Consider the following 10,320-nt stretch of genomic DNA (forward strand, 5'->3'; position numbering starts at 1 on the left):
CTATTCATCGTTTCCAGTGGGGCAAAAATTACCGTTTACTTTTTATTTCAATGCTTTAATGCTTTAATAAAAAAAAAAAAATAAAAAATACTCCTAAAAACGTAAGAACTATGCTAGGGGGACTAATTAAAAGTTCACAGCTTCTTCCATCGTCCGGCTTGTATCATATTAGACGGTGTGAAACAGCCGGAAAAACAGACTCACTGATCACAGCTAGACGATAGTAAGGGTTGATACATTATGCCGGCATAACGTCTGGCATAATAGTATAGACGAAGCATAATGCCATCATAATTGTACCATTTTGCCAACGTAATAGTGCCATTTTGCGATAAAGCACGCGCAAATAACTTTTGTTTTATTTTCTTGGACTAATTTAGGCACTAGCGTCCAAATTGTTAAATTGCAATGCAAGCCATTTTAAAGTTCTAAGACGTTTTCATTTGCTACCAAGTATAGTTAATTTGTCACACATTAATCTCTTGTAAGTTACAAGAGATTAACTTACCAACTAACCAACTTTACTCACTTGTTATCCTATTGGGTAAATGATCGCAGTGTGTTACTGACTGGTTTCTGAATATTGCATTTATTTATGGGAGTATATCATAAGTTGTTTCCACTTTTGTGTTAATAATAGTATAATGAGAATTAAGTTTGTTTCGAGTGAGGGACGGGGTGGGGAAACAATTTCGGTATAATAGCGAAGATAATAGCGGAAGTCGAGCAAATTGGGGGTGGGGGGGGGAAGGACGCCAAATATATCATTTTAATGAAGTGCCAAAATGTTTAGCCCTGTTAATTGGGGACACTGGAATATGCAAAGAAATATTGTAAAACATAATGCTCGATTTTAGGAGCCACAATGTGTCAAGTCCTAGAAGAGAGATTCCACACTTCAAGTAAATTAAGCTGTGATTGGATGACAGGACCTGACATTTGAACTCATCTCAATTTCAGTTTGTACCAGAGCCTCTTTAACGTATGTTGATGACACTGTGATCGTCTACGAGCTCAATGAAGGAGAAAACATGACGATAGAATGCACAACTAACGAGCCAGCTTATTACACGGCTTTGTCTTTTCATCACGAGCCGATCCCTCTATTTTATCTGGCACCGAATGGAAAGAAACTCATAAAAATAGGACAGGCTTTCACCGTCACTAACGTAACACAACTGGATGCTGGCGACTACGGTTGTATAGCTATGGATAAAAATCTTCAAAACAGCACAATTTTGAAGGCAGAACTCATCTTGCCGCGTAAGTATTGCCGAAATAGTTTTTACCACACAAGTTGTTGTCCCACAACAGTAGTGCCAACTGCATCGAAATCTGATAAGTAAGAACAACTCATTGTGATTCTACATAATCTGTATTGCAAGTAATCAAATAACGATGAGTGGATAACCGAAGAAGAGCGAACAAAGTACGAACGTCCCCGATCTCTGAAATGACCGCCATGTTGTGACGTAACATAATTTAAAATTTGATAACGATATTGGACTGGTAATAACCGGCATGTAAAATTTGTAAAGGATCTGAGTCGATGGTAATCATCAAACATCAGTTTAACCTTGCGAAAATTGTCTTCCGTTCACAGCTAGGTGTTTTTATGCCCCCAGCAAATAAAAACTGCCACGATTAATTATGCAGTTTGGTTTAAATCAGCATTAAATGTACTTGCAAACTTGTCTCCGCTTTTTTCAGCCAAACCAAAGCCTTTGGGTGATAATGCAGCACAAAAGAATAAACCTGTGGTAGAAACAGCATCCATGAAACTGTCCGGAAGTAAGCCTTACCTTTATTTCAAAGTCAAGTCTCCTCTACGCATCTCAATGACTGCCAAGAAACCATTCAATCTCAGCGTGTCTGTTAAAGGGCTACAACCAATCAAAATACAGTGGCATAAAGATTTGCACGAGCTGGTGATTGGCAGCAGGTACAAGACATTTGACAATGACAGGCGTTTGCTAGTCGAATCGCCCTTTACTGAGGAAGACTCGGGCACCTATAGAGCTTCAGCGTGCAACACCAAGGGCTGTGAAGTGAGAGGTGTTCAAGTCTTGTTTTACAGTAAGTACACTAACATTAAAACATGGGCAAAAAGACCCCAGTAGTTAAATTTCACGAATATTGATTTTGATTCGGATATTGATTCAAGTCAGCTAAAAAGTGTTATGGTAGATCAAGAGAGACTGAAGAGTAAGAAATTTAATCTCCCGTATATGCCTCAGTCTCAAGGTAATTACTCTCAAGTTATTTTAAGATATCGTACCAGTTTTCAGCAGATAACTGATTAGCACGCGCGTTGCGTGAGATTTTAAGTGGAAGATGAAAATCCCCGTAAGGCCGCTTGGGCTGTCCAAGTGAGCACAATCTATGTCACAGAATTGGCTATTTCTAGGGCCCTCCTGGCATTTCCAAAACCTTGAGGAGGATTGATTACCTTTGACAAGGCGCTCAACCTTTACATAAGTGCTTCTCTCTACCCAGAAGTAAAAACTGCCACTGGAGAATTGTCGGGGCGACCTATCGAATTGCTGGGGATTACCTAGCTTCCTTTCTTACTAAACCTGTCTGTCTTCCTTTCTTAATTTATTTTAAACGTCAAGCGTGAACACGCAGGCATTAAATCAGTGTGAACATGCAGGCGTTGAATCTCGTTGATCACACTAGCTATGCTTTCGTTGTAGCTAAACTCAGTCTGATCAATCAAAGTTATTTGTGTATTTGTTATGACAAGTGAATTCTCTTTACATACCAAGCGCAACCCGAACCAACAGGCCCTTTGCACGATCCGGTCACACGGTACAAATTCACACATGCTGGTGCGCAAGTTGCGAAGTGGGACTTCCAAAACAAAGGCAGGTCCAGGTGGACTGGTGCGAGTTGCATTGTTTTGGAAGTCCCGCTTTGCAACTTGCACACCAGCATATGTGATTTTGTACCATGTGACCGGATCGTGCAAAGGGCCTATTGAACCAAGATTTGGTTTTTAATAGGCGCGCTTTTTTATTACTTAATTTATTGTCTTTTTTTGTTAACAGAGATGCCGAATAAAACATTCATAAAACAAGGCCAGGACGACGAGCAAGGTACGCACGTACATTTTAAGGCAAAACCTTCTCTGGGCTACTAACGACGAATAACAGGAGTGGAGTTAGGCTTTTCAAGAAATCTTCCTTCCTCAGTTTAGTTTCATAAAACTTTTTGATATAAAAGCAAAAATCATCTTCCTGTCGAAGGAACAGAACATGAAGCGAGAGTCTGCCTGGTGTGGAAAGGGAGGGGAGGGAGAGGCAATTCCGTTTTGACCTCGCAGTCAGAAAGATACTAGAAACTTGTCAGATTTTGAGAAAGATGTCTCTGTCTGAGTCTACATATTTACTAATGCTTATTAGTAAGGCCAGCTTTCAAATGGCCTGTGAACAGGCTCCGGCTTAAAGGGTCTGACCGCGAATGGAAGGCCCGAGAAGAAACTGGTGGAGAGTGAAGCGGCCCTTCGTTTCTCCCATACTCGACTAAAGAGCCTGTTCGCAGGCTAGCTTTCAAACAACTACAGGTGTTCAGTTAGTTGAGGCGCAGCGCGAGAAAAGGTGAGCGAAAAAATAGGGGAGAAGGGCGGCGAGAGAAAGCGAAAGAACGCCTATGGGCAAACTTACCAAAAGGTCCTTCCTTCCTTTGAAACAAAGAAAGTCGTGAGACCGAAAAGAGAAAGGCAAACGTACAAATGACACGAACCGCAGGAGTCGTGTGAGCCCGTCAATCCCATTTTACACTGACCACCGCCATATCGCATTTCTCATCTGCGTCACTAACGCTCGAGTGTTGACAAAACTTGTCAAAATTGACCAATCAGAGGGTATCCTAGATCGTGGTATACCGGAACGACCTTTTGTTAAGTTTGCCCACAGGCGTTCTTTCGCTTTCTCTCGCCGCGCTTCTCCACTACTTTTTCGCTTGCCGTTTTTCACGTTGCGCCCCAATTAACTGAACGCCTGGAAGAGGTTAAAACAAATACAAAACGAAAAAACGAGGTGCTTTTTCTAGATGAAGGTGAAGGATTTATTGGTGACTGGGTAAAGGAGTATGGAATTTTAGGAATTCCTTTAGGCCTCGCTATCATCCTTATTATCGCCATTGTCAGTATTACAGGATCCAAGAAAAAAAAGTGAGTACAAATAAGTAACAATCAACTGAATAAGCTTCGTATATTGAGGAACTGTTTCCCTGTGAGGTTCTGTCCACCTAACGTGGAGATTTGTTCATGTGACCTATAAGCAGTACAACTTGATTATAACCTAGGGGTTGTTTTAGTTGATCGACGATACAGATAGCCTACAGAACATGCGGTTTTGCGGATCGAACTCTCGGTAGAGCGAAGCGCGAAAAAATAAATCATTTTTCAAATCTCAGTCGGCCAATGCTCGAAACCTTGACTTCCTTGTTGATGTTGAAGTAAAAAAGTTCACAAATTTTGACTTGAGAGTAAATATAGGAAATTTCGAGCTTTTCTCGTTATGAACGCTCGATTTAACAGGTTTCTTGCTTCCCGTTAGCGTATTCTTCGATTCCAGCCGGATTTCAGTTGACACTTTCCTGTCTTTCGCAGCCCGCTCGTCAACTATCACGCATAGAAATTGAGAGCGAATGATCCAGTTTTGAGTATCAATCTACTAGTCGTTCAAAACTTTATCTAAATCCCCTTCACAGGCATTTCGAAAACGCAAAGAATCGAAGCGACCGTCTCTTTGTTAACCGCACACTGCTAAGCTACTCACTATAGATAGTGGGTAGCGTAACCAATAAGAGAGCGGCATTCGTGATAGAACGCTAGTAGATTTATACTAAGAGGCCATAAAGCCTTATCCGGCTTTAACGACATCCCAATTGTGATCGTACAAAAACTGTTCATTCAAGAATTTTAAGGTTTAAATGGCTGATAATAGACGATAGTTCAGCCAATCAGATTGCAGCGCTTCCGTTAGTCTTCTAGCAGAATTAAACTAAGAAAATTTACAACCACTTTCTTTCAGAAGAGAAACGATTCTGGATGATTTAATGTACGAACTGCAAGATATAGAAATACAAAAACACAGAGGGTGAGTGATATACCTAATAATAACTTACACACTACACCTGCAAGTGCACAGTGTAAAACAATTGCCATTTGAAGTGCCTAAGTTGTCTTCCCATATTTCAGAATAAGTTATTGCTGTTCTGTGGTTGGGGTGGGAAGGCTAAAAATGATAGGAAGTTTTGTGGCTGTCATAAGTTTTGATGGACTACTCCCAATACTTCTCGTGGCTTCGCCGAGTCCCGCGCGAACGGGCAATCTTGTTCTCAAAGCCTGCGCGTTTTCCCTCAACGGTGACCGAACGTGCGACCAATCTTGTCGTCTAACCTCGTCTCGTCTCCCACTCAATCTCGTTCCCCGAACACGCAACACTCCGGACAAAATCTAAAACCGCAACCAGAAAATCCTGATTCCAGTTTGATTGTGCGCAAGCTCTGCATGGTGAGAAAGAGCTAAGCGCAAAGCTTACAAACATACGCATTTGTAGTCCATTGAACTCCTGATGTTTTGTTCATATTAGCGAGGGACGAACGGCCTCGTTATGGAGTTGGCATTCAGAAGCCGAATCAAGTCCTGATGAGATGCCGGATTATGACAGAATGAAATCCAAGAAACAGTCCAGGCGGCATCCTTCAAAGGACACAGAGCGTGAAGAATGTAAGTACTTAGGTTATGACTTAAAAAACATGTTGAATGTGGTTACCAAGATATTTATATACTGATTAAGTTAATCAATTTATAGCGCGGTTTTCAGTTGACGTAAAACCAAAAGCAAACCAATCATTCACCAATAAAACTACTCAGCCAAACTCAAACCGTAGTGAACCAAAACCAATTGCAAAACCAAAGTAATTGCCTGCTTACTTTCGATACTCAATTGAAAACCGCTCTAACGCACGTCAAGTCATTCAGTTCTGAGTCACGTTCTGAGTTTTTTTTAAAGACTGTTTAAGGCAAGAGGCTCGCTGTAGTTTTGTTAGCTTCCGGTGTGGGTTTAAAATATAGAAAAATTCCTTCTGAGGCCAATATTCGTTTTTTGCTCAATTGTACTACAAAATCATGCATGATCATCGTTTGTGGCTGGTTTATTACTCAAGCAACAGAGGGTACTGTGGCAAAGATCGTGGTATTCTCTTGTTTTGAAACCAGGTTGCCTCTAGCTCTGGGATATTTGGCTCGTCGAGGCCAGTAATGTGTTTGAATAACCAGAAGAACAAGAAGAAGACATCGCCTCTTCTGTCCATATCCGACGCACCTAAAATCACTTCAAAAATAAAAAGTAAACATAAAAATGTGTAAAAACTGTACACCGCGGTAGCTCGAAAGATATTTCTCTCTTCGAGCCTCGTTAGTCGTCCGCCATATTGAAAATGGCGAACGACTAACGAAGTTGCCTTGGCATGTTGACTAGCATCCTACCCACGGGGAGAAGAGGTACAATGTAATAACTGAGGAGTAGGGTGAGACCAGGTTGAGCTAAAACTCGGCGAGCGCAGCGCACACAGGGCGGATCTCCCGGCCAAGAGCCACTTGATTCCTCCAATCAACTGGATAAAAACAACGTTTGATGTTTTCAGTCTTAATTTTCTAATTTCCAGGGTAAATAATATCACCGTAAATGATAACGAACTTTTTCTATTAGTTTTTGAGATGGACGACTCCGAAGCAGAGTATGAAGGAACAGACCATTATGGACAACAACAATACTACAGCGACGAAGAAACTTTTTATGATACAGGAGATCCTGGAAAAAACCGTTTCCTACTTGAAACAGACAGCAGGGACGGAGTAAACTACAGCACAGAGGAAGACAGACGACATCGTCCAAAACAGATCAGGTACAGCTATGATGAGACAAACTTCAACACCGGAGCCGATGACGTGAATATATACGGATCACAAGAACGCCATGACCATGATGAGAATCACTTCAAGACCGAAGATTCACATCACGGCGATACAACGCGCAGTAAAGGTAATGCCTGCCGACACTTTAGTCTCTTTTTTTCCCTAGCGTGCAAAGCAAATAAGAAGAAGAACGATCGAGCGTTGATCGAGCAGCGACTGGCGAGAAGCGCGGTTCCGGTCCATTCGCTCCTCGTATCTTTCCTTCCTTTGAATGATTGAAGCTTTACCAATCGCGCGGAAGATTTCAGGAACAAAAGTCGACACCTCGAAGTCGAAGATTTATCTCTCACTGAAAGCAGATAAAAGTAAGTTACCCGCCACTGCGAATTTTATTCGACGCTTGAAACCAAACTTACTAAGCTCCCGGAATATTTCACTGACCCGCCGACGCAGCATAAATCAAGCCAATTTGAATTACTTTGCTAAGTAGTCTCCTATATAATTACAATTCTTCAGGCTGTATTGCACCCTATAAAAACTGCACTATATTAAAAGGAGTCAAAAAAATTCACATAGTGCACTTTTCTTTAGATTCTGATGCCCCCATCACCGGTGAAGAAGAAACCCTACAAAGCATGTTATCATCATTCTTCGGTTACATGAAATATCAAGCTAAACGAATAGAAGACTTTGTTTCACACACGGAACAACCATCACCACCACCACCCACACAAGACACGGACACCCAAGTCACACAAAACACGGTCGTCAAGGAAAGCCAAGTCATGCAGCAAACGGCCGTGAAGGACACCCAAGTTACACAAGACAAGGCCGACAATTTGCCCCAAGTCATGTCAGACATGGTTGCTCAGGACACCGAAGTCACACAAGGCACGGTCGCTAAGGGCACCGAAGTCACACAAGGCACGGTCGCTGAGGACAACAAAGTCACACAAGGCACGATTGCTAAGGAGACTGAAGTTACACAAGGCACGGTCGCTAAGGGCACCGAAGTCACAAAAGGCACGGTCGCTGAGGACACCAAAGTCACACAAGGCATGATCGCCAAGGAGACCGAAGTCACACAAGGCACAGTTGCAAAGGACACCAAAGTCACACAAGGTACAGTCGCAAAGGATACCGAAGTCACACAAGGTACGGTCGCAAAGGACACCAAAGTCCCACAAGGCAAGGTTGCCGAGGAGACCGAAGTCACACAAGGCATGGTTGCAAAGGACACCGAAGTCACCCAAGGCACGGTCATTAAGGACGTCAAAGTCACACAAGACACGGTCGCAAAGGACACCAAAGTCACACAAGGCACGGTTGCAAAGGACACCAAAGTCACACAAGGTACGGTCGCTAAGGAGACCGAAGTCAAACAAGGCACGGTTGCAAAGGACACCAAAGTCACACAAGGCACGGTCGCAAAGGATAGCAAAGTCACACAAGGCACGGTTGCAAAGGATACCAAAGTCACACAAGGTGCGGTAACTAAGGAGAACGAAGTCACACAAGTTACGGTCACTAAGGAGACTGAAGTCACACAAGGCACAGTTGCAAAGGATACCAAAGTCACACAAGGTACGGTCACTAAAGAGAACGAAGTCACACAAGGCATGCCATTAGTGAAACCCATGAATACGATTTTTTCCCCGTCCTGATATTTCAAAGTTTGACTGAATGGTTGTCCGTAATGCTTGTATTTTGTGTTGTTAACTTTGATTCAGTGAACGACATCAAAGTCGTGACTATCTCCCACTGGGGCAGAGAGACCTAAATAAATAAAAACATACATACATATATCTTAGGAACATCAATTATATCACAAGACTGAGATGCAAAAAAAAAAAATAAATAAATAAAATAAATAACTGATTTATATGTTTGCCATGTGGGAGTACAAGGAGGACATTGGGTGATTGATCTCATTTTTAAAAGTTAATAAAAGATGTCGTGGCTCTGATGTTAGACTGAAGGCTATTCCACAAATGTGCCCTACTGTAGCAGAAACTACACGGGGCTTTGGCAAAGCTAATTTGTTTTCAATATTTCTAAGTCCATAGTCAGTGTTGAAGGGTTTAAATAGGCCTTTCAGGTACTCCGGAGTTTGATCATTCATAGGTTTAAACATTAATTTCAATTTTTGCTTTTTTCTTCTTATCCCATCCAGGCTTACTGCGGAGGGCGGTAGCGCATGGTAATCAGACCTTACAGTCTTGAGAACACTAATGCTTTCCCAAGAGGCCTCTAACTACAAACAGATTATTGGGTTGCCTCTTGTGACATTAAGAATAGTTTTGAATAGTAATAAGGTGATTCAAGCAAGATTTCCAAATTACCACCACTGAGAATTTTAACACACGCTTGAAACCAAATTTCCTAAGTTCCCTGAGTATTTCACTGACCCGCTGGCAAAGCATAATGCTATGTTAATACGACAATAAAGGTTTTTGTACATCAGCTTCACAAGGTGATTACACATACTTTATATTAACGCTTAATTTGTACACTTTTATTTAGATTCTGATGCTTGCATCACCAATGAAGAACCCCAAGAAAGTTTGTTCTCGTCAATTTTTGGTTACATGAAACATCAAGTTCATCGAGTAGAAAACATTGTTTCACCCACTGAACAACCACCACCACCCACACGAGATTCGGACACCCGAGGCACACAAGACACGGTCGTCAAAGAAACCCAAGTCACGCAGTGCACGGCAGCAGAGGACACTCAAGTCACACAAGACAAGGTTGCTAAAGGCACCGAAGTCAAACCGAGCACGGTCGCTAAAGACACTGAAGTCACACAGGGCACGGTCACTAAAGACACCGAAGGCACACAAAGCCCAGTCACTAAGGAGACGAAAGTCACACAAGGTACGGTCACTAAGGACACTGAAGTCAGACAAGAAACCGTCGCTAAGAAGATCACAGTCACACGAGGCATGGTTGTTAGGGACACCAAAGTCACACAAGACAAGGTCGCTAAGGCGACTGTAGTCACACAAGGCATGGTCGGTAAGGTAATCAAAGTCACAGAAGGTCTCGTTGCTAAGGACACCGAAGTCACACAAGGTCAGGCCGCTAATGAGACTGAAGTCACACAAGACGCGGTCGTTAGTAAAACCCAAGGATACGATTTTTTTACCTGTACTGATATTTCAGAGTTTGACTGAATGGTTGTACATAGTGCTTGCAATTTCTGTTGTTAACTTTGATCTCCCACTGGAGCCGGCAGAGAGAGACCTTACAATCATGAATACACTCTTGCTTTCCCAAGAGGCCTGTAACTAGGAACCGATTGTCGTGTTGTCTCTTGTGTCATTAAGAATAGTTTTGAATAGTAATAAAGGATGATCCAAGCGTATTCATTATAATCACCCGACTAG

This window comes from Orbicella franksi, chromosome 12 (genome assembly GCF_964199315.1).
Source record: "Orbicella franksi chromosome 12, jaOrbFran1.1, whole genome shotgun sequence".
Lineage (NCBI taxonomy): Eukaryota > Metazoa > Cnidaria > Anthozoa > Scleractinia > Merulinidae > Orbicella > Orbicella franksi.